A 26,985-nucleotide genomic window follows, 5' to 3' on the forward strand; every position below is an offset into this window, starting at 1 on the left:
ATTATTTTTGAAAAGGGAAAACCTGGACTCAATCCATCTAAGTGAAGGGCAGGTTTTTTAGTTTATTTAACTCTCAAAGGAAAAAAATCCCCCTTAGACACATCTCTTCGGTTACAAATCTATTTTAACCTTTTCCAGGCACGACATATTTCCCTTCCCAGTTTCCAATCTGTAAACCTAAGGGGTGCACAGGAACAGCCCTTGCAGATCGTTAAAGCATAAAGTTAGTTGTTCCTCTATCACGTGTTGACCAAGAAGGCATCCTCACCACGCGCGCGCGCGCGCGCACACACACACACACACACACACACACAACACACACACACACACTGTGCTAACTCCTAATGGATTGTTGTCCTTGAACGTAACCACCTGACTCGTCTGTGGGATTATTTGCCGCTCCTTAGGGCATATATTACTCGAATTCTCAAGAATTAAGTGTCCAGACAGAAGGGAACCTTCCACAAAGCAAAGGGAAAATGAATTAGCAGAAAATCAACAAGCAGCAAAGGTAAATCTAAATTGCATTCCATAGATATATGTGTACTTGGCTGAAACATGGCAAAATGGAGCCAAAAAATGGAATGTTTTTCATCTAAATACTGCATCAATCCATTGGTTTAATATAATACCTCACTCCTTATAAATATGGTTAAAAGTGATGAGCACAACCCTGAAAAAATGATCAGAGCCAACAATGAATGCCTAAGAAATGGGCTGCTGGGCTTAAGGCACTGAGTCCGTCAGGCAGGAAGGAGAAGCTCCTCTGGGAGGAGAGAGACCGTTACATCATTTGTAAATTGGTCCTGCTCAATTTATGAGGTGTGTGACAGAGTTAAAAAATCGTTTCTGCACAAATGTGTGGTCCATAAATCAACAGACAGAGGTATCATATCATGTCTAAAGGACAGTGCAACACAGATTCAATGAATTTTCCTTACTAATAATATTAACTTCAGAAATTGTTTCCATCCATTCCAGATTTTTATGAGGAGGATTTACAGCCAGATCTACATAATACTTCAGGCAAGACGTCTTCGCTGGAGGGAACATTGCATTGGGCCAGAGTGTGTTGTCTCAGATCTGACTCGGTGTCTTGACTTCTTGGAATCAGCTAATAGAACACCAGGGTGAGCACCTCCAAGCCATGCCCCAAGAGACTCTGGAATCAAGGTCAGTGATCCACACGCAGGCTTCAAGACATTTTAAAAGATCAAGTGGAGAAAGGGCACCAAAAGTTATCTGACATGGAGGTAGCGTGATATAGCGGTCCACATGTGGACCTTGGAATCCAACTGCCTGGGTTCAAATCCTGGCTCTACTACCACTAGCCATGTGAACATGGACAACGTAATGCCCCTGAGCTCCAGCGTTCTCATCTGTAAACTGGAGAGCACCATAGAGCCTGCCTCCGAGGGCTGTTGTAAAGATAAAATGAGGTTATACATATAAAGCACTTAGAATGTGACATAGAGTAAGCACTAAGTGAATGTTAGCTCTTGATTTTTGCCAATGGATAGGGGAAGTACCACATAGGACCACTGCTGGAAGAACACTTCACACATGGCTGCCTCCAAGATTGTATCCACAGGGTACACTGGTGAAAATCTCCTTCTGGCATCCATATAAGAGCAGGAAAGGATGTAAATCAACTATACTTCAATAAAATAAATTTTTAAAAAGAAAAAAGACTACTTCCATGTCCTGGCTGTTGTAAATAGAGCTGCAATGAACATTGTGGTACATGACCCTTTTTGAATTATGGTTTTCTCAGGGTATATGCCCAGTAGTGGGATTGCTGGGTCATAGGGTAGTTCTATTTGTAGTTTTTTAAGGAACCTCCATACTGTTCTCCATGGTGGCTGTATCAGTTTACATTCCCACCAACAGTGCAAGAGGGTTCCCTTTTCTCCACACCATCTCCAGCATTTGCTGTTTCTAGATTTTTTGATGATGGCCATTCTGACCAGTGTGAGGAAGCAACCTAAGTGTCCATCGACAGATGAATGGATAAAGAAGATGTGGCACATATATACAATGGAATATTACTCAGCCATAAAAACAAACGAAATTGAGTTCTTTGTAGTGAGGTGAGGTGGGTGGACCTAGAGTCTGTTATACAGAGTGAAGTAAGTCAGAAGGAGAAAAACAAATACTGTATGCTAACACATATGTATGGAATCTAAAAAAAAATGGTTCTGAAGAACCTAGGGGCAGGACAGGAATAAAGACACAGATATAGAGAATGGACTTGAGGACACGGGGAGGGGGGAGGGTAAGCTGGGATGAAGTGAGAGAGTGGCATGGAGATATATACACTACCAAATGTAAAATAGCTAGCTAGTGGGAAGCAGCCGCATAGCACAGGGAGATCAGCTCGGTGCTTTGTGAGCACCTAGAGGGGTGGGATAGGGAGGGTGGGAGGGAGGGAGACGCAAGAGGGAAGAGATATGGGAACATATGTATATGTATAACTGATTCACTTTGTTATAAAGCAGAAACTAACACAACGTTGTAAAGCAATTATACTCCAGTAAAGATGTTAAAAAAAAAAAAGAAAAAAGAAATCAATTGACCATATTTTTTAAAAAGGAGCAGGAAAGGAGAAGTGTGAAGGCGTAACTGATGCTTTCTTGCTGAGCAACAACTGCTTTTATATATATATATATATATATACACACACACACATGTTCCCATATCCCCTCCCTCTTGCGTCTCCCTCCCACCCTCCCTATCCCACCCCTCTAGGTGGTCACAAAGCACCGAGCTGATCTCCCTGTGCTATGCGGCTGCTTCCCACTAGCTAGCTATTTTACATTTGGTAGTATATATTAGTCCATGCCACTCTCGAAGGAACAACTGCTTTTTTCCATTCATTTACTGAGCAACAGACATGGCTCAAGGACAAGTAATAGACCAATGAAACAAATAGATGTCGTCCCTTGATGGGTGAGTCTTATAGTCTACCTCTTCCTCCCACTTGTAGGCCTGAGGAATCTGAACTAATCTTCTGCCATGCAGAGATCACCACAGTCCTCCTTGGAGCCCCTGTGGTTTAGGACACAAGCCCCCAAACTGTCTGTGGTATAACACATGAACAGCCACTTTCAGAATTTCAGGGGTTTGTGGTAAATACTGGTATGAAAATGAACAGGTAATATCTTGATAATTTCTACGCTGTTTAGTCATGTTTATGTATTTGTTATTTTTAACCTGCTTAGTTCTCCAAAGGTCGTGAGCCAACATAAATTATATCCTCTACAATAAGACAAAAATTAAGTGGAGGCTTGGCTCAAGACAGCAGATTAAGAACATACATCTTCAACCCTTTCTGCCTAACATCATTAGAAAATACATAAGAATATGTTTTATAGGAAAGCAGTAAGTGAAAAGCAGTGCTGATAAACAAGAAAGATTCCCATCAGGAGACAAGAAATGTTCAGGAATCTCTGGAAGATAGAAAACAGATTGGACTGAAATTAAAGCCAATATACACACAAGACATCACTCCAGGCTCACAGACAATAGAGAGAAGTAGCTGGAGAGGCTCCAGGATAACTCTAGGGGTAACTAACTGGGCAACTGTTTCCAATAAGATTCCTAGAAAAAGAGATGACAGAGATGACAGAGGGAAAAGAATAAAGAAATAATAGAAGAAATTTTTGCAGAGCTAAAGAAAGACATGACACTTCAGTGATGCAAGGGACTACCAAGTGTCAGAGAGAATGAAAGAAAAAGACACTCAGATGTGTCCTGGTGAAATTTCAGAACACCAAAGATAAAGGAAAAACCCTAAAAGCTGTCAGAAAGTACATACAAAAGAACAAGAATCAGATTCACATCAGACTTCTCATCAATAATGCTGGCTATTAAAGGATAATGAGATACTGAAAAAGAAAATGATTTTGAAACTTGAATCCTATCCCTAGCTAAATAAGCTTTGATGCAGAAAGGTAAAATAAAGTAATTTTCAGGCATATTTGGACTCAAAAAGATTACAATCCACAGTCACTTTTGAAATTCTTGATGCTGTAGTTCAGCAAAATAAATAATACAGCATAAGGAATATAGTCAATAATACTGTAATAATTTTGTGTGGTGACAGATGGTTTCTAGATTTATCCGGGTGATCGTTTCATAACATATCTAAATGGCGAATCACTATTGTATACCTCCAACTAACATAACATTGTATGTCAACTATACTTTGATTTAAAATATAAATAAATAAATATGACTATAATAATAAATAATAAATAAAATAAATAATAAATACTAGAACAAAAGATGATATGGGATGCAAGAAAGAGAAGTGAACAAAGGAATCTGTGAAAGTTAGATTTGAGTCCAAGAAATGGTTAATGGATAATATTTTTAGAAAGAAAAAGAAGAATAACAGTAAGAAATTAAATATCAAATGACTTAAAAATGGAAGAAGGGAAGGGCAGTCACTGAATACACGTTAAAATTCTTGTTATGGTCCAAAGGTCATCAATACAAAATCAATCACTACAGAGAAGCAGGAGCATGGTGGTGGTGTAGAACCTGGGGTGCAGAATCAGACTGGCTGAGTCAAATCCTTAACCTCTGTTATTTGCTCACCGTATGACTTTGGGAAATTTACTTTCTTCTTTTTGCCTCAGATTTTTTTTATCCGTAAAATGGAGCTAATAATTCAAACTACCTCACTGAAGTGCTGTGAAGCTGAATTTAGTTAATATTTGTAGAGCACTCAGAAAAGTGTCTGGCACCCAATAAACATCAGCTATTATTATAATCACTGTTAGTATTAACTTGAGACGTTGACTTTAGAACTATAAGATGAAATATGTGGAAAGAATTTAAGGGTTAGCACAACATGAATAGAAGTAGGGATGCACAACTTCCAAACCACTACAGGAAAAAAAAAAAAAACCCCAAAACATAGAAGTAGGAAAACGTGAGCCAGACAAGAAAAGGCCAGAGAGAGAAACAAGAACAACAATAACAAAACAAATTAAGATAGCATGAACCAGGAGCCATAATAATTGTGAAGAAATCCCTTTATTAAAGACAGAAATGCCTTCAGGAATTCCCTGGCAGTCCAGTGGTTAAGACTCCACGCTTCAGCTGCAGGCGCCTGGGTTCAATCCCTGGTCGGGGAACTAAGATCCTGCAAGCAGTGCAGCAGGGCCAAAAATAAAAAATTTTAAAAATAAAAGAGAAATGCCCAGATTGGGTGTAAAAAATCTAATTACATCCAGATTGGGTGTAAAAAATCTAATTACATCCCGTTTCTAAGAGATGCACAAAACAAAATGACACGCAAAGGTAGAAAATGAAAAAACAGAAAAGATATTCCATGCAAATGTTCACAAGAACAAAACGTACGTGGTGGTATTAATATTGGACAAGACAGAATTCAATATGAAAAACAATAAAAGTGAGAAAATGCATATTTTGTACTGACAAAAGGAGTGATACTCAATAAAGACACAAAGATGAATTTCCCACACACTTCACAACATACCTTTGAAATATATAGTATAAAATTATTATAAATGGGAAGAGAAACTGAAAATTTGTCATCCACAATCATAGTGGGAGACTTTAACTTAGCTGTCTAAGAAATCAATAGACTGAGTCAACAAAAATATAATTAATCATCTATTAAACCACACACACACACAAAATCTCAACAAATTCTCAAAATAGAGACTGCATAGGTCATATTCTTTAACTTATTTCAATAAAACTAGAAATCGATCACCAAAGGGTGGACAAAAATACTTTAATGCTTTTCTAAATAATTGTTGGATTAAAGCAAAACGTGATGACTAAAATTTATAAACTGTTTAGAAATAAACAATAATCAGAACACTATATACCAAAACCTGTGGGATGCATCCAATGTAGAATTCAGAGGGAAATAAATGTCTTCTATCACTTATTAGAAAACATGAAATAATCAAAATAAATAGCCAAAGTTTTTCACAAGATCATAGAAAAAGCACAGCAAACATAATGTCAGAGAAAGTGATACAAGTAATTAAGACTAAGCACACATTAATAAAATACAAAAGTTAGGCTTGGTCAATAAAACTAAAAGCTGGTTCTTTGAAAACATACATAAAAGAGACAAATCTTTGCAACTGTGTCAAGGAAAGAAGAAAGAAGACACATCTAAATTAGGAATGAGGAAGCACATGTAAGTACAGTTATTGAGATTTTGTACACTGCAAGAGAATAGACAGGCTTATTCCAATAATTCTGAACAACAAAATGTTCCCACGTGATGTGGTTTCCAAGCCACATAAGATGGACAGTTTACTTTCGTGTTCTACAAGGCTACATAACCTTAATATCCATAAAAGACAAGTTTAGCATGAAAGGACAAACTCTAGCCAATTTCACCTTGGAAATAGATCTAAAATTATCCACCTCCTCTCCTTCCTTTGTAATAGAATCTTGATTTTATTTGGTGGGGAATGTGCTCAGCTGAAAATGTTTTAAAAAAACAAAAACCAGAAACTGAAACAGAAAAACAACTACACTGCCCAATCTCACCTACAGATGGATGGGGTCATGTAACTCAGTACTGTGAAGGAGAAGGAGGTGTATGTGGAATTTCTGGGTGGGGATTCCACAGAAGCCCTTCAAGTGGGGCCAGCTGGCCCCGTCCCCCTCATCCTCCCCCTCCCTCGTGCTGTCTATTCTGCATCTGTTCCTCCAGAGCTGCTCTCCACCTTTCTCTCTCTGCTCTGGGTCCAGGAGGCTGACCTGTATGGAACCCATCAGCAAGTACCCTTGCCCTCTGAATTTCAGCAAGAGATGGAGCCTGGAAGGGCAGAGAAATCAAAATGTTTTTTCTCTGGGCTCCCTCTCTGTCAGGCCACACGTGGACAGTGGCTGCTTCCCTCTGTCAAAGGCCACAGCTCTAGTCAGGCAGACATCTCTGACCACTACAGCTGCAGCTCCCGCTGGATTCCTGCAACTATTCCCTGCCCTTACCCCTTCACACTTAGGAGTGGTAATGCCTCCCTGCTGTTGCTAACCTCTGGGTTCCTTATAATTCCTTGTTCATTTCCCTTCACCTTACCCACACCTTTGTGAAGAATCCATCCGTTAAAATCAACCAGTTACTCCATCTGTTTCTTGCCAGGACCCGGACTGATACACTCATCCTGTCTCTTGTCTGGAATACAGATGCGTTAACTGGAGTACCTGCAGCCCTCTCAGATACTGAGGCAAACTGGAGAATGGAACAGCAAGCTAAGGATGGAGAGGAAGAAGACGGGAGTCTGGGTCCTTGATAACTTCCTATAGCTCCAGATTAGCTCTGGACTACCTTTATGTGAGAGAATTAACTCCTAATTTATTTAAGCCACTCTTATATTTATCCTGAGCAGCCACAAGTAGTTCCTAATTAATACATAGGATTTATGTAAAGAATGAAATATTAGTTTAACATTAAGAAATGTATTAATCCAGCAATCCCACTACTGGACATATACCGAGAGAAAACCATAATTCAAAAAGGGTCATGTACCACAATGTTCATTGCAGCTCTATTTACAATAACCAGGACATGGAAGCAACCTAAGTGTCCACTGACAGAGGAATAGATAAAGAAGATGTGGCACATACATATAATGGAATATTACTCAGCCATAAAAAGAAATGAAATTGAGCTATTTGTGGTGAGGTGGATGGACCTAGAGACTGTCATACAGAGTGAAGTAAGTCAGAAAGAGAAAAACAAATACCATATGCTAACACATATATATGGAATCTAAAAAAAAACAAGGTTCTGAAGAACCTAGGGGCAGGACAGGAATAAAGATGCAGACGTAGAGAATGGACTTGAGGACACAGGGAGGGGGAAGGTTAAGCTGGGATGAAATGAAAGAGTGGCACTGACATATATACACTACCAACTGTAAAATAGATAGCTAGTGGGAAGCAGCTGCATAGCACAGGGAGATCAACTCAGTGCTTTGTGTCCACCTAGAGGGGTGGGATAGGGTGGGTGGGAGGGAGACGCAAGAGGGAGGGAATATGGGAATATATGTATACGTATAGCCGATTCATTTTGTTAAACAGCAGAAACTAACACAACATTGTAAAGCAATTATACTCCAATAAAGATGTTAAAAAATAATCCATGTGAAAGATGACAGTAGCTTATACTGGGGTACAGTAGTGGAGGTGAAGATGAATGGTAAGTTGATGGATATATTTTGCAAGTAGAGCCCATAGGATTTGTTGATGGACTAGATATAGGAAAGACAGAGGAGTCAGGAAGGACTCCAAGATTTTTTGGGCAGAGCAACTGGAAGATTGAAATTGACATCTATTGAGATAAGGAAGATTGCAAGTATTATAAGGACTGAGATTGACGATTGCATATGATAATATGGAGGTCATGTGTGACTGTGAAAAGAGCAATTTCAGTGTAGTGGGGTCAAAGCCTGCCTGAAGTGGGTGCAAGAGAGAATAGGAGGGGAACAGTGGAGACAGTGAAAGAAGACAGCTCTTTGTAGGAGTTTTGCATAAAGGGAAATGGAGAAATGGGACAGAAGTTTTACAGAAATGTGAGGTCAAGGAAGCCAAGGTCTTAGTTCTTTTGGGCTGCTGTAACAAAATACCACAGACCAGGTAGCTTATAAAAAACAGACATCTATTTCTCACAGTTTTGGAGGCTAGAAGTCTAAGATCAGCATGGTCAGATGAGGGCCCTCTTCTGGGTTGCAGGCTGCCAACCTCTTGCTTTGTCCTCACATGGTGGAGAGGATGAGGGAATTCTGTGGGATCTCTTTTATAAGGGCACTAATTCCATTCATGAGACCTCCACCCTCTTGACCTAATTCCCTCACAATGGCCCTACCTACTAATACCATTACCTTTGGGAGTTAGGATTTCAACATATGAATTGAGGGTGGGGAGGGTCACGCACGAATATTCAGTCCATAGCAAAGGCATTGCTTTAAGATGGGATGTGTTCACATACTGAACATAGCAGGTATATTTGTTGATGCAACTGATCCGATTGAAAGCAGAAAATTACTGATGCATCTCTTTCTCATCTACACTTTGGGCCTTCTCCGGGGGTGTGGGTATGAGTACAAGAACTTATGAATTCCCTCTCCTGCGATTCTGAGTCATAGAGACTAAACTTGGTCTTCTCACTCTTAGACAGAGCGCTCTTCCATTTGCATTCAAGGGTCTGATCTCTAAACTTGAAGGGGGTTATGTCATGCCTATCCTGGGCCTTGGCTTGGTGGAGGAGGTCATGGGATACACGTGGGGCTCCTGTACAAAGTATACTCTACTGCTTCCTCTCCAAACTCTCTCCCAGATCTTTCTTCCCAGAAAGCTTATGCCTCCTTTCCTTCCATATAAGTGTAAAACTAGCTAGAAGCTCGGAAGTTAGGATTTATGGCAGAGATTGTGGTGATGGTTTCATGGGTATATACTTATCTCTAAACTCATCAAGTCGTATACATTAAATATGTAAGGTTTTTTGTATGTCAATCGTACCTCAATAAAGTGGGGTTTTTTAAGGGAAAAAATTAACTTATTTTGTTTTTCTAATTCAATTGTGACATGTTTTCCCTGAGTCTGTGGAGGCCAAAGTCTAGTTTGAGCAGGGAAGTGTGATGTGACAAATAAAGGGATTGCAGGGACAGAAAATATGTAAAATGTCATTATTTCACATATCATCCCACCACATCCAATGATCTGTCATAAACACCTTCTTCCACAAGTGAAGATAACAAATAAGTAATGAGAAAGAAAGAATCCAACTCTTGGAGATCAAGCTACTTGAACCAGTTTGTTTTTAAGGGCTCCCTGAAACTTAGCCTTCACACAAAACATCATGCCAGCTTCACCCTGAAGGGGTCAATTCAGACTCTTCTAGTTAAAGAACCTATCACTGAAATGCCCCACTTGAACAGGTCTCTTAAAGTCAGAATGGTCTTTACTGGCTTTGTTTTGGTGTCTCGAGATCTCATTCTTTGTTGCAAAAACACATGTAGCATCTTCTTTAATTAATTTTTAAAAATTGAAGCATAGTTGATTTACAATGTTGTGTTAATTTCTGCTCTACAGCAAAGTGACTCAGTTATACACATATATACATTCTTTGACACATGAAGCATCTTGTCCCTTGACAGCCACCATACTTTACCATAGAAAAGCAAAGTTTTGAATTCACTGCTTGATTCTTCTCACAATAGCCAGGAAAGAAGTGAAATCAGAGGCCATGTTTGATCGTATTTCTGATTGTCACCCTTCCTTTAAAAACTGAGACACGATCAGGAGATGGGTTGTTGACCATCAATAGTTTTCCATGAATAAATCTGCTTGGGCATTCAAGTACAAACTCTATTTTTTTTATCTTTTACAACACCCTTCCCTGCTGTACACATCACAGATTCTCTATCAGTACTCAGCCAGATACACTGTTTTCCCCAGTTAAAATCATCACTCACAAAATAATCATTAACTAAACGAAGAAAAAAACCCCTCTCCTTCTGTACTCTGGGTTGTCAGTGATAAACAGAACAATAATAAAAGTCATTGAATGCAACAGTCATATATGCCCCACTCATACGCCAAGAGCCGATTTATACTCTACACATCAGTGGTTTCATTTAACTATAGTGTGAAATAGCTGTTTTCATGCACACATGATAGTAATTGCTCTCCCTTTTGTTTGTCATTGATGTCTTGTAACATCCAACAGTGTCATTTAACACCTTTTTATTCTTTCTCTCTAAATAGAATATTTGTCATTAAATGTGCAGCGGTGATCACAACCTTCTCAGCAATCCGGTAGCTTATACCTGGGTATTAAGTCTGAGTATGTGTTTAACTGCATGAAATAGAGAACAAAATTAACAGAGGCTTCAACAGAGTAGAAGTTGATTTCCATCTCATGTAACAGTCTGGAGTTAGAAGGTTCAAGATTGCCTTGGAGGCTCTGCAAGTCATCCAGAGATCAGACTCCTTCTAGCTTACTACCCTGCCTTCTCTCAAGTGTTGGTCTCGCCTGTATGGTCCAAGATGGCTCACCATCACATCCACATCCCAGGCAGGAGATGGAGGGTGTCCCTTTAAAGACACACTCCAAGAGTTGCACACATCACTATCCCTCGAATCCCACTGGGTAAAATTCAGTCACATGACACATGGCTGCAAAGAAGCTGAGCAACTCTCTATTTATGCTGAATGTCCATGTACCCAAGTAACACATCCGTTTCTCTTTCTGCAAAAAAGTGGGGAACATGGATCTGAATGAACTCTAGGAGCCTCTGTGTCACACCCTGATTTTGATACAAGGAGCAAATTCTTGAATAATGCACCTCTAGTTTGGCCTATTCTTTGCTTTTAGTGAAAAAATTATTAATTTATTACTGGAAAGCATTATCATGTACTTGCATTGGAAATAATCAACGTTGTGTGCTTTTTTAGAAAAGGACACGAAAGCTGTGATACCTTTATGCAAACTTTTAACAAAGTTTTATTTTTAAACACAGTTAGTCATCAGCATATTTCTTAGTCACACTTTTCTTCTTTTTTTCTTTTTTTTTGGCTGCTTATGTGAAATCAAAATCACACATTCACTTGTTATAGAACACACAGATACACAGTCTATATTTGTAATTGAGTTCTACTCACTAGGTTTACACTATTTTGAGTTGGATGTATGTTACCATTTTCTTGAGTTCTTTTATACCTCATTGGACCATTTAGAGTCATTGATCTTCTTTTTTTGAAGTGAGGATATATGAGCCTAATAAACAATAGGAACAACAAAAAATATAGCATCCACAAAAAATAACGTACAAATCACATGAAAACGTGACAGTGAACAGCCATCTTGTAACTGAATTATTAGATAAAACAAGCTGATAAATTCCGTCCTTTTAGACTGTAATGATTATTAGGAACATTAAGGAATTTCTGAGACCATGATAATTGATCTTACATTTTGAATATCAGGAGCATATGTGAATGAATTAATTTCATTGCCTTTTCCACTAAAAGTATGGAACTCTTTTGGAATCACTTGAAGGAGACCATCAGGGATCCATTAGTGGTCTGAGGCCTGCACTTTGAGAAACACTATTTCCTTAAGTTGGCCCTAGCGTGGTTTGCAAATTCATTTGCAGGGCTCAACTAATCAGTTTCAGTCTGCTTGAGGCAGAAGGGTGTGTGTCCCTGTTTGGGGTGCAGGTGGGGTGTGAGGGGAGGCTGGGAACAAGGGATGGAGACAGTCAATAATATTTAACTCCTATATAAATAAAAATCCTATTAACAGAGCTTTTAATATCTCTGAAAATTAGCGTTAGCCAGTCAGTGGTATAGTGGATTACGAAGTCACCCTTGTTACCCAGTTGTTGCGCTTTTCCATCCTTACAAAGTTTTGGAGAGATGCTTTAGATACATATATATGCAACCTAGATTTCAGTGATCCTTGAGTTTTTGAAACCTATGACAGCGTCACTAATAGACTGACAGTCCAAGACCAAAGTCCTTATGAAAAATAGAGATCAAAATAAATGTCCACCTACCATTCCTCCTTTGTGGATTTCCCAGGGTGGGGAATTTATGTGGGTAGAATATAATCTGCTAAAGGAAGAACATGTCCCTGGCATGTGTTAAGGTTGAGGAAGGCATGGCTAGTGGATGGCTTCCCTCTGGGACCTGGAGAGCTGACTGGGTCACTTTGCTCAGCTTCCTTCTCTTGACCTTCACTGAACCATAGCTCCAGTGCTTTTGGAGGTGATGAAGTTGATCTAGAGCAGCAGCATTAGATGCTTTCCAAACTGTAAGAAGTCTGAAAGATCTTGAAGAGCTGGAGTGATACTGATATCTACTTTAATTCATTGGACTCAATGGAGTGTTTTTCTGATTGAACTAGAATTGTGAAAATTGATGGACCAAAAGCCATTTGCTCACTTCAGAAATTGGAGAATCTCAGGGCTATAAGAGACCTTAGATGGATGTATAATCAAACTTTTCTTCTACTCTACTCCATCTGGTACTAATGATTATAATATGGTACTGGTACTATGTTACATCTAAGTGATCACTGTCTGTATTAGTTAGCTATTATCACAATAATGTTGCATAAAAAATCCTTCTCCCCAAATTCAGCACAACACAATAATAGGCATTTGGTTTGCATTCATGTGTCCATGGATTGGGGTTCAGTTCATCTAGGTTAGGCTCAGCTGGGCTTGGCTCTGGGCTGGATACAGGTTTGCTCTATGGGTCTCTCATTCTCCTTGGGTCAGGAGCTACATGAGCACGTTCCCATGGTGAAATGTAGGAGTACAAGAGGGTAACCAAACTTTAAGCTCTGTTTGCATCACATACTATCATATTGGCCAAGACCAAAGTCAAGGAGCAGGAAAGTATACTCTGCTCAGCACAAGACTATGGCAAGGATGTGGATGTATTACAACATTGCAGGGGAGTGGAGAATTGGGAGCAACAATTTAGTTCCTTCAACTGTTCTTCATATAACATAGTTCTGAGACCCCTCCTCATTCTGATAACTCACCTCTGAGCATGGTCATGTTTCTCCTTATTCTCCTGTTGATGCACTGGGCCCATGGTTATATCACATTCCAGGTAGGGTTGATAATCAGCAGATACATACCAGGGATCATCTTTTTATATTTATTTTGGTGTCTATTAGTCCTGGCTCTCTGTATTCCTGAACTGTACCCAGTAGACCAGACTTATCACCTCTCTACTTCTGAAAATTCTACTGTATGTAACATGAGATTTCATTAATTTTTTTGGTAGTAATACATTGCTAACAAGTTATTAGCCACAATACTCTTCAATTAACCATCTCAATGATAAAGTTTCTACTTCCATTTTCACATTGCAGTCACTCAATGCTCCATTTAGGATGAACATATCTGATAGAATATTTTGTAGGATCTATGGAAGTAGCATGATTTTTAATGAATCAATCAGAATATATGTGAGTGTTCATATGTGTGTGTGCACATTCCCCACATGAAAAAGTTCTCATTTATAGCGGTACGCGGGCCTCTCCCGTTGTGGAGCACAGGCTCCGGACACGCAGGCTCAGCGGCCATGGCTCACGGGCCCAGCCGCTCCGCGGCATGTGGGATCTTCCCGGACCGGAGCACGAACCCGTGTCCCCTGCATCGGCAGGCGGACTCTCAACCACTGCGCCACCAGGGAAGCCAGACAGTAGATTTTGATGCAGCTCCTTAAAGAATGTAACTCTGCTTGTGCAGAAACAGTAGGCAAGTTCCCCCTCTTTGACGTTCAGATGGGTATATTGTTCGATCTTATGGAGGAAAATGAGGAAATCAGATCAGCACTGCCATTCTGTAATACTAACACCACACACCTTTTTCTTCTTAGAGTTCTGGAAAAGTAAGTAAGTAGGCTCCAAATCCCAAAATAGGAAGTAGCTCTCAGAGACTGGTGCCATGATGAATGATCTCAAGATAATTTCGCAATATTTCTGGACTATATGCTCTTGCAGGGCATTGCTATATCCCTATCAAAAGGTGGAGTGTATTTTCCCTCCTTTTGAACCTGGTCAGGCTTTTGTTACTGCCTTCACAATGTAGGAGAAGTAACACTGTGAGGCCAGGTCCTAAAAGGCAGTATGACTTCTACCTGCCCAATCCATCCATTTCTTGGGATGCCTGACCTTGGAACCCAGCCACCATGATGCGAGAAAGCCATGGGGTCACATGGAAAGGCTACTTGTAGGCAACTACAAGACATTGTGAGTGAGTGAATGAGCCCTCAGACAACTCCAGCCTCCAGCTTTTGAGACAATTGGCTGAGGCCGAGTAGAGCAGAACCCTACTCAAATTGCATATTCATGAGCACAATAAATGTTGTTACGTTAAGCCACTATCTTGAGATATTTGTTACACAGCAGTAGATAACTGGAACAGAAGAGTAGCAGAGAAATTTGACAGCAGCTTGAGGGATTGTGAGGAAAAGGGAGAGTGGAGATGGAAGATAACAGAGGGTGTTTAGGGAGGCACAGAATGGTAATAATCAGTTTGGTTTTAGGTGTGCTGTGTTCGAACTGCCTGAGAGGAGTATCCGAGCAGAGATGTCTGATAAGCATTTGGATAAACAGGTCAGAGAAGTAATATATAACAGGTAAGAGAAGTCACCTCTCTGAAAAGAATACTAGCCTGGGAGGCGAGAGACCTTGGTTCATTTCGGACTCATCTCCTAACTTTCTGAATGTCCATGGGCCAACTCTTCTTCCTCTCTCAGAATCAATATCTCTTGTGTACCCTAAGAGATGTGGAATTTTAAGGGCCTTTTCTTCTCTAACAAACCTAACTTGGATTTCTCAAAGTAACGTCTCCAATGATCACATAAGAGGCTCTTATGTATTCAGAGAATATAATTTACCCTCAAAAAATCAACCTTAGGAAGTTCCCATGTTATAGTGTGCTGACCCAGCCACAAATAGGAATGATACGCTGCTTCTACTTTTCTAACCAGTCCTAACCTAGACAGGTTGGAACATATTGTAACCATTACTCTCCAACTGATTGTACTAAATACTTTCCAAAGCTGGCTTCCTGCCTTTATCCGTGGAGCTATTTCCAACGTCATGAGTTCAATGTGATTCTTAACCTTTTGGGACTTTTTACGAAAGCTAGGTGGATTCTCTCCAGAAAAATGAGCAGATATCTTTACATGACTTTTCAAAAAACCTTGATTAGTTTACATACCCCTCTCCCCATGTTGAAGCCAAAACACAGACCAGCAAGCTAAGAGCCTACATGAATTAAGACCACTCCATTCTCTTTACCGTTAGAGTGACTTCTAAACAATACTTACTGTGTAATCGTGGGGAGGTTTCTTAAATTCCCTTCCTTGCTCTCTCATTTACTGTTTCATTATCATCTTTTTTGAATTTGCTTTATTTTTTAGAGCAGTTTTAGGTTCACAGCAAAATCGAATGGAAAGCACAGAGTTCTCACGTACTCCCTGCCCCCATACACTCACAACTCCCTACACTATCAAACTCCCACACCATGTGGCACATTTGTTACAATCAGTGAACCTACACTGACACATCACTGTTACCCAAAGCCCATACTTTACATTAGTGTTCACTCTTGGTGTTGTACATTCTATGCATTTTGACAAATGTATAATGACATGTATCCGCTATCATATGTATCATACAGAAGAGTTTCACTACCCTATAAATCTTCCGTGCTCTTCCTACTCATCCCTCTCTCCCTCCTAAGTCTTGACACCACTTATCTCATAGTTTTATCTTTTCCAGATGTCATATAGTCAGAATCACACAGTATGTAGCCTCTTCAGACTGGCTTATTTCGCTTAGCAATATGCAATTTAAGTTTCCTCCATGTCTTTTCATGGCTTGGTAGCTCATTTCTTTTTAGCACTGAATAGTATTCCATTGTCTGGATGTACCACAGTTTATCCATTCACTTACTGAAGGACATCTTGTTTGCTTCCAAGTTTTGGCAATTATGAATAAAGCAGCCATAAACATCCCCGTGCAGATTTTCACGTGGACGTAAGTTTCCAACTCATTTGGGTAAACACCCAAGAAGCATGACTGCTGGATTGTATGGTAAGATCATGTTTACTTTTGTAAGAAACTGCCAAACTGTCTTCCAAAGTTGCATATTACATTCCTACCAGCAATGAACAAGAGTTCCTATTGCTCCACATGCTCACCAGCATTTGGTATTGTCAAATGTTTTAGATTTTAGCCATTCTAATAGGTGTATAGTGGTATCTCATTGTTTTAATGTGCAATTCCCTAATGACATGTGATGTCGAACATCTTATCATATGCTTATTTGCCATCTGTATATCTTCTTTGGTGAGATGTTGATTAAGGTCTTTGGACCAGTTTTTAATCATATTGCTCATCCTCTTATTTTGAGCTTTAAGAGTTTTTTGTATATTTTAGATAACAGTCCTTTATCAGGTGTGTCCTTTGCAAATATTTTCTCCCAATCTGTGATTTGTCTTCTCATTCTGTTGACATTATTTTTCACAGAGCACAGGCTTTAAATTTTAATGAAGTCCAGCTTATCAATTATTTGTTTCATAGATTATGCCTTTGGTGGTATCTAAAAAGTCACCACTGTACCCAAGGTCATCTTCATTTTATGTTATCTTCTGGGAATTTTGTATTTTGTGTTTTACATCTAGGTCTATGATCCACTTTGAGTTTTTTTTTTTTTTTTGCATTTGGATGTCTAGTTGTCCCAGCACCATTTGTTGAAAGACTGTATTTTCTCTATTGTGTTGCCTTTGATCCTTTGTTAAGGATCAGTTGACTATATTTATGGAGGGGAAGTCTATTTATGGGCTGTTTATTCTATTCCACTGATGCATTTGTCTATTCTTTCACTGATACCACACTGTGTTGATAACTGTAGCTTTATAATAAGACTTGAATTTGGGTAGTGTCAGTCCTCAACTTTGTTCTTCTCCTTCAGTACTGAGTTGGTTATTCTGGGTCTTTTGCATTTTCATATAAACTTTAAAATCAGTGTGTCAATATCCACAAAATAACTTGGAATTTTGATTGGTATTGTGTTGAATCTGTAGATCAAGTTGGGAAAAACTGACATCTTGACAATATTGAGTCTTTCTATCCATGAACATGGAATATCTCCCCATTCACAAATGAAATATCTTAAGTATTTTATTTCTGGAGGTGCTAATGTAAATGGTAATGCATTTTTAAAAATTAATTTATTTATTTTATTTACTTATTTTTTGGCTGTGTTGGGTCTTCCTTGCTGTGCACGTGCTCTCTCTAGTTGTGGCAAGCGGAGGCTACTCTTCATTGCTGTGCGCAGGCTTCTCATTGCGGTGGCTTCTCTTGTTGCAGAGCATGGGCTCTAGTCATGCGGGCTTCAGCAGTTGTGGCTCGCGGGCTCTAGAGTGCAGGCTCAGTAGCTGTGGCGCCCGGGCTTCGTTGCTCCGTGGCACGTGGGAACTTCCTGGACCAGGGCTCGAACCGGGTCCCCTGCATTGGCAGGCAGATTCTTAACCACTGCGCCACCACAGAAGCCCAGTAATGCATTTTTAATTCAAATTCCACTTGTTAATTACTGGTATATAGGAAAGTGAATGACTTTTGTAAATTAAATTTGTATCCTATAAACTTGCTCTGTTTATTATTTCCAGGATTTTTTTGTCAATTCTTTTAGATTTTCTATGTAGACGATCATGTCATCTGTAAACGAATACAGTTTTATTCTCTCTTCCCAATCTGTATACCTTTTATTTCCCTTTCTTACCTTATTGAATTAGCTAGGATTTCTATTACAATGTTGAAAAGAAGTGCTGAGAGAGAAACACTCTTCCTTTTTTCCTGATCTTTGAAGGAAAGCTTCAAGTTTCCCACGATTATGTATGATGTTAGTTGTAAGGTTTTTGTAGATGTTCTTTTTCAAGTTGAAGGAGTTCTCCTTTAGTCTTAGTTTGCAGTGAGTTTTTTATTTTTTTATCATGAATGGGTGTTGGATTCTGTGAAATATTTTTCTATATCTTCTGATATGATTATCAATGATACACCAATATCATTTTTTAAAATTTAGCCTGTTGTTCCATACTACCCAAAGCAACCTACAGATTTAATCACCCAAATTACCCATGACATTTTTCACAGAACTAGAACAAATAATCCTAAAATTTATATAGAACTATAAAAGACCCAGAATTGCCAAAGTAATACTGAGGAAAAAGAACAAAGGTGGAGGCATAACCCTCCCAGACTCCAGACAATGCTACAAAGCTACAATAATCAAAACAGCATGATACTGGCACTAAAACAGACATATGGGTCAATGGAACAGAATAGAGAGCCCAGAAATAAACCCACACACCTATGGTCAATTAATCTTCGACAAAGGAGGCAAGAATATACAATGGAGAAAAGACAGTCTCTTCAGCAAGTGGTGTTGGGAAAGCTGGACAGCCACATGTAAATCAATGAAGTTAGAACACTCCCTAACACCAAACACAAAAATAAACTCAAAATAGCTTAAAAACTTAAATATAAGACTTGACACCTTAAAACTCTTAGAAGAGAACATAGGCAAAAATTCTCTGACATAAATTGAAGCAGTGTTTTTCTTTGGTCAGTCTCCCAAGGCAATAGAAATAAAAGCAAAAATAAACAAATGGAAACTAATCAAACTTATAAGCCTTTGCACAGCAAAGGAAACCATAAACAAAATGAAAAGACAACAAATGGAATGGGAGAAAATATTTGCAAACGATGTGACTGACAAGGGCTTAATTTCCAAAGTATACAAACAGCTCATACAAGTCAGTAACAATGAAACAAACAACCCAATAAAAAAATGGGCAGGAGACCTAAACAGACATTTCTCCAAAGAAGACATATGGATGGCCAACAGGCACATGAAAAGATGCTCAACATCACTAAGTATTAGAGAAATGTAAATCAAAACCACAATGAGATATCACCTCACACCAGTCAGAATGGCCAGCATTAAAAATTCTACAAATAAATGCTGGAGAGGGTATGGAGAAAAGGGGACTCTCCTACACTGTTGGTAGGAATGTAAATTGGTGCAGCCATTATGGAAAACAGTATGGAAGTTCCTTAAAAAACTAAAAATAGAGTTGCCACATGACCCAGCAATCCCACTCCTGGGGATATATCTGGACAAAGCTATAATTTGAAAAGATACATGCACTCCAATGTTCATAGCAGCACTATTTACAATAGCCAAGATACAGAAACAACCTAAATGTCTATTGACAGATGAATGGATAAAGAAGATGTGGTATATATATACAATGGAATACTACTCAACCATAAAAAGAATTAAATAATGCCATTTACAGAAACATGGATGGACCTAGAGATTATCATACTGAGTGAAGTAAGTCAGGCAGAGAAAGACAAACATCATATGATATCACTCATATGTGGAATCTAAAAGATGATACAAATGAACTTATTTACAAAACAGAAACAGACTCACAGACATAGAAAACAAACTTATGGTTACCAAAGGGGAAAGAGAGTAGGGAGTGATAAATTATGAGTTTGGGATTAGCAGATACAAACTACTATTTATAAAATAGATAAACAGTAAAGTCCTACTATATAGCACAGGGACAAGATATTCAATATCTTGTCATAAACTATAATGGAAAAGAATATATACACACACACACGTAAAACTGAATCACTTTGCTGTACACCAGCAACTAACAAACACACCATTGTAAATCAACTATATTTCAATTAAAAATTAACTAAAAGCAAAAAACCAATAAATTTAGCCCGTTGTTGTGATGGATTATCATTTGTTTTAAAAGTGGTAAATAAACAAGAAAAATAATATCTACCTTGCAGTGGTAATGTAAGGTCTAAAGTGAATAATACATGTAAAGGACCTAGCCTTGTGCCTGGTATGTAATAGGAGTTCAGTAACTGGGAGTTTCTTTCTTTTGAACCCCTTCCACAAAGGTGGAAACCACTGACACTCAAGCCCCAATCCCCAGTCTGCTCCCAGAGAGGCTCTGAATCCCTTGCCAGAGGAGCATGCTGCCACTTGGGAAGAAGCTACCGTCACATTGCAACCCTAGCCTTCTGATTCTTGAAAACTTATCAAAGAACAGGTCTCATGGTATAGTCCTTCTACTATGTATTCAAAACAATTATTGTCAATACATCTTTAATATCAAACACAAAAGGAGTAAAATCTGCCTGAAAATCCTTAGTTTGCATAAGTATGAAGTTCACTTTTTTGGAACACTAATTTCTCCCCTGACTACATCATCACACATAGAGTTTTCTTATGCTTAGTAGTACAAGTGTCTGCCAAACTAATCAGACATCAGCTTATAAATGGATTTGACCTCATAATCTGTGAAATATCACCCTGGCACAGTGGAGCAAAATGTCCATGGCTTAGAGTCCACCAATGTTTAATTCATCCCAGACAGTGTTTGCAGGGAACCAGATCCAGGGCCGTGACTCAATGCAGCTTTCAAACGTGTTGGCCAGAAAAAGGATAGACTCCAATAGGAGTATTGCCAGTGATTAATCACATGCAAACTTTGAGAATCAGGGTGAGAAAGGGTAAACATTATCCTGGGCTAGTTGTCACGGCATTCTGAAACAGGCGCACTTGAAAGAATAGGGCTTGTCTGCTCTGTCTTTGGTACCCTGACGTTGTGTATAACACGGAACCAGGGGTGTCATGGGGAGTGGGTTCAAGCCAGAATCTACCAAAAGAATATCCTAAGGCAGACTTGGATCTTCCCCGTGTGTCCCAGAGCCAGGCCTGCACTCTGAGGAGCTGTACCGGATGGAGGCCTATGTCTATGAGTGTGGGTTGTGGTCCGCTGAGTCATCGCTCTTTATTATAATTGCAACTCATGAGGCTATGCTTTATAGGCAATTTTGTGAACCTTCCTTCAGTTTCCTTAGTTAGGAAGTAACTTGTAACTCTAGGAGAGTCTGCCTTCTTCCTGAATTCATGGGCCTAGGGAAAGGCATTGACCTATGTCAGAGGCACCAAAGAAACTGTTATAGCGAAAGTCAGTTCCCATTCCATGCAGTAAACATCCACTGGCAGCCCCCGTGGGGTTAGGCCTTGGGGTAAGGGTGGCAGGTTCCAGGGGCTGCAGCCATGAAGTTGGCACAATCCCTGCCCTCGCAGAGCTTGCATGGAAGTATCAACGATGAAAACAACTAGTTCAAAAACAAAGGGGACCTGGAAAATCTCCTAAAAGCCCTGGATGAAAATATCTTCAACCCCAGGCAAAAGGCCAGCTCTTCTTATGCCATTTCGCTAATAAAATTTTGCCATGGCTCTGAGCAACTTCGAGAAAACAATTCAAACTCTAATCGTTACTCTCCATAAGTTAGTCCCATTCTACTTTCTTCCCAGCTTTATCGAAATATAATTGACATAGAATGTGCAAATGTAAGGTGTACAATGTGATGATCTGATACATGTGTATATTGCAAAATGATACCACAATAAGGTTTGTTAACACCTCCATCACCTCATATAATTACCATGTTTTGGGTTTGTTTCGTTTTTGGTGAGAACGTTTAGGAGCTACTCTCAAGTACACAATACGGTACTGTGAACTATAGTCACCATGCTGCACATTAGATCCCCAGAACTTATTCAAGCAACACGAATGAGTGTTTTGTATGGCTGATGGCACTTTGAAACTCTTCTAGGCCAATCTAACTTCTGCTGTGGCTTAGGTTGTGGAAGTAGATGAAGCAGTTGTCCAAAAGGCATCATGGTTAAAGCATGGACTCCAAAGCCACATTGTCTGACTTCAAGTTTTGGCTCTGCTACTTACTAGCTGTGTTACCTTAGGTAAGTTATTTAAGGAATCTGTGCCTTAATCTGTAAAATGGAGGGGATTATAGTACTTATCTCAGGGTGTGAGCAACACTGTGAGCGAAATTCTGTCTGAAAGGTGCACTACTTTTTATTATTATTGAAGTATAGTTGATTTACAATGTTGTGTTAGTTTCTGGCGTACAGAAACTATATAAACTATATATACTATATATATTCTTATAATTATATAAACTATATATATATTCTTTTCCATATTCCTTTCCATTATGGTTTATTACAGGATTTTTTTTTTTTTTTTTTTTTTTTGCGGTATGCGGGCCTCTCACTGTTGTGGCCTCTCCCGTCACAGAGCACAGGCTCCAGAGGCGCGGGCTAAGCGGCCATGGCTCACGGGCCCAGCCGCTCCGCAGCATGTGGGATCTTCCCGGACCGGGGCACGAACCCGTGTCCCCTGCATCGGCAGGCGGACTCTCAACCACTGCACCACCAGGGATGCCCCAGGATATTTTTTTAACATCTTTATTGGAGTATAATTGCTTTACAATGGTGTGTTAGCTTCTGCTTCATAACAAAGTGAGTCAGTTATACATATACACATGTTCCCATATCTCTTCCCTCTTGCGTCTCCCTCCCTCCCACCCTCCCTATCCCACCCCTCCAGGTGGTCACAAAGCACCGAGCTGATCTCCCTGTGCTATGCGGCTGCTTCCCACTAGCTATCTACCTTACGTTTGGTAGTGTATATATGTCCATGCCACTCTCTCACTTTGTCACAGCTTACCCTTCCCCCTCCCCATATCCGCAAGTCCATTCTCTAGTAGGTCTGTGTCTTTATTCCCATCTTACCCCTAGGTTCTTCATGACCTTTTTTTAATTTTTTCCTTAGATTCCATATATATGTGTTAGTATACGGTATTTGTTTTTCTCTTTCTGACTTACTTCACTCTGTATGACAGACTCTAATCATTAGAGAAATGCAAATCAAAACTACAGTGAGATATCATCGCACACTGGTCAGAATGGCCATCATCAAAAAATCTAGAAACAGTAAATTCTGGAGAGGGTGTGGAGAAAAGGGAACACTCTTGCACTGCTGGTGGGAATGTAAATTGATACAGCCACTATGGAGAACAGTATGGAGGTTCCTTAAAAAACTACAAATATTACAGGATATTGAATATAGTTCCCTGTGCTATACAATAGGTCCTTGTTATCTACTTTATATATAGTAGTTTGTATCTGCTAATCCCAAACTCCTAATTTATCTCTCCCTCACCCTAAAAGGTGAAGTTTTATCTGGGTAAAAATACTGGTCTGTAAAGTCAGCTTTAATAGCATTACCAATTTGTCTATAAGCTAAATTATATCAGTCTTACTTTAATCAACTAAACAGAATACAGAAGATATTACAGAGCCACAATCTTGAACTGTATCTAGTAAAACTCTAGCAAAGAAAGTATGAAACATAAAAAGGAAACATATGAAACATGCTACTCATAGACACCTCTACACCTCTAAGTATCGTAAACTCTTAACTTTATTAATTTGGATTTCTGGAAAGCTCTATGCTTGGTCTCATTTATCTTGCTGTAGAAACACTTTCATTGAGTCATGCTTTATTGTTTTGTCCTTGGCCTTTATCTAGATTACTGCACAAACTAAATGCCACAGTACTTCTTAAAAGAATGGCTAGAGGGCTTCCCTGGTGGCACAGTGGCTGGGAGTCCGCCTGCCAATGCAGGGGACACGGGTTCGTGCCTCGGTCCGGGAGGATCCCACATGCTGCGGAGCGGCTGGGCCCGTGAGCCATGGCCGCTGAACCTGCACGTCTGGAGCCTGCGCTCCGCAACGGGAGAGACCACAAGAGTGAGAGGCCCGCGTACCGTAAAAAAAAAAAAAAAAAGTAGCTAGAAAGATGGATGGATTGATTAGTTGCTGTTCTTACTGCAAAATTATCATGTAAGATATTGTCGATTATGTTTTTCAGTGTCCTCAGTGTAAAAACCACACCACACTTCTTTTTTTTTTATAAAAAAAAGTTTGATTTCTTTGAGGAATTGATAGGCTTCCTTCTGTCAGAAAATAACTCTAAAGCAAGTTTTCTCAGGTTGCCTAGAAACTCAGTAAAGTTTAATGCCCAATCACTGTAACTCAGAGCCCTCAATGTTAGCTTATTTTTGCTTCTCCTTTGCATATATTTGACTTTCCAGTTTTATCCTAATGAGTTCAGTGTGTATTTTTATAACTATAATAACAACAAACATTTGTTGACTTCTTACTATTTTCCAGATAATGTTCTACGAGCTTTGAATAGATTATCTCATTGTAAGCTGCTGCAAACCTCTTTGGCAAGTATGGGAATATAAATCAATAAAGGTGTGGTACATTTATACAATGGAATATTACTCAGCCATAAAAAGGAACGAAATTGGGTCATTTGTAGAGACGTGGATGGACCTAGAGACTGTCATACAGAGTGAAGTAAGCCAGAAAGAGAAAAAAATATGGTATATTAATGCATATATGTGGAATCTAGAAAAATGGTACAGATGAACCTATTTGCAAAGCAGAAATAGAGACACAGATGTAGAGAACAAATGTGTGGACACCGGGGAGGGGGAAGGGGGGGATGGGAAGAACTGGGAGATTGGGACTAACATATATACACTGCTGGGTATGAAATAGATAACTAGTGAGGACCTGCTGTATAGCACAGGGAACTCCACTCGGTGCTCTGTGGTGACCTGGAAGGGAGGGAAATCCAAAAGGGAGAGGATATGTGTACACATATGGCCAGTTCGCTTCGCTGTGCAGCAGGAGCTGGCACAACACTGTAAAGCAACTATACTCCAATTAGAAAAAAAAAAAGATTCACGTACATGTCAGTGTGAACTGATTATTAAATGAGAATGAAATTTTATGGTGAGAAATAAGAATACTCAATATTGATATACTCAATATTGTACCAGCTGACTACTTTTGTTTAAAGAAGAGTTAGAGAACTTCAGTTTCCAGCAGAACTGTACATTAGATATTCTGGACAACACCCCTGACGAATATAACTAAAATACTGGATAACACACATCTCTCCCGTAATGACTTTAATTTGTTCCTGAAAACCCTACTGCTAAGTGAAAAGCTGTTACATGAAAATTTTTTCCATTAGTTTTAATGGGAAAAATTACTATGCATTCATCCCAACGTAAGATACCCAAAGAATTATCACCTATATTGAACAGTGAATTGAATAATTCGACAATAAAAAAGTATATATAAGTAATAAACAACAATGCGAAAATAAATGTAGTCTGAACATAAAGTGTTAAAGGTCTATTATACTCATTTTTTTTTCTTTGTACATCATTTCCTTGATCTATTTTTCAATATTTGGGGCAGGGGACGTTCTCAAGGTCATCTTGTACTGATGCTGAACCTTTAGAAGAAAATAAAGGCAAAATACTAGACCGTGTTGAAATATGTGGAATAGCTCATGTACACAACAGAACGAAGGGTAGTAGAAGAAGGTACCTCTTTATTCCTCGGACTTGATATATGTACACCAAGTAAAATGTTTGGGGTACATTTAAACTTAACGCACAGTTCAACTTTGTTCCTTATCATATTTTCTGACTAAAAACTGTTGTGTTGACTATACTCATGAGGATGTCTTTGTCTGAAATTGTAATTTTGAAATATCATTTTTTATAGCAATTTATTTAGTGCGATTATAGTGAATTAAGACAGTGGCAAAAAACTGTACTAGTAGCCATTGTATTCTTCACTGTCACATACTTGCAATAAAATTGAAAAAGCCAATTTCACGTAAGAATGTCCTTGATGAATCATTAAAAAATTAATTATATTAAATCTTGATCTTTGTCTTTCTAAAATATTCTGTGATGAAGTAAGTACATATAAAAGGGTTGCTTCTGTTTTATAAATAAGTTCATTAACGTAACATTGTAAAACAACTATACTTCAATTTTTAAAAATTGTGTTGCATAGTTAAAAAAAATTTTTTTAAGCTCTGCTTCTGCATACCAAAGTCTAATGAGTTGTGAACTGAACTAACTGCTTTTCCTATGGGATAACAATTTTACTTGAAAGAACAAATCAGAGATAAACTGTGGTCATTCAAATTTGGATATTTAGGAGACATTTCCTTGAAAGTGAGCAAAGTGAGTCTATCACTTCAAGAGAAACAACTGACAGTATTTTTTGCCCGTGATAAAATTCCAACTTCAAAATGGAAATTAGAATTTTGGAAAACTTGAATCTGCCACCTTGAATTTAATAGCTTCCAGGTGCTTATGGATTTTTCTAGTAAGTTGGGCAGTGATATTAATGAATGTGAATTTCTGATATTATATAATGGAATGCATCAACATTTGGAAGATCTGCATAATCCAGTGAACCAGTATTTTAGAAAAATATCCCTAATGTATAATGTTACAAACTTAGGCATGGGTAAAAGGTCCACTCAAAGTGTACCTAAGGATAGACCTAGAGTCTGTCATACAGAGTGAAGTAAGTCAGAAAGAGAAAGACAAATACCGTATGCTAACACATATATATGGAATTTAAGAAAAAAAAA

The sequence above is a fragment of the Monodon monoceros genome, unplaced genomic scaffold (genome assembly GCF_005190385.1).
Source record: "Monodon monoceros isolate NGI ecotype Baffin Bay Population unplaced genomic scaffold, NGI_Narwhal_1 Super_Scaffold_22, whole genome shotgun sequence".
Taxonomy (NCBI): Eukaryota; Metazoa; Chordata; class Mammalia; order Artiodactyla; family Monodontidae; genus Monodon; species Monodon monoceros.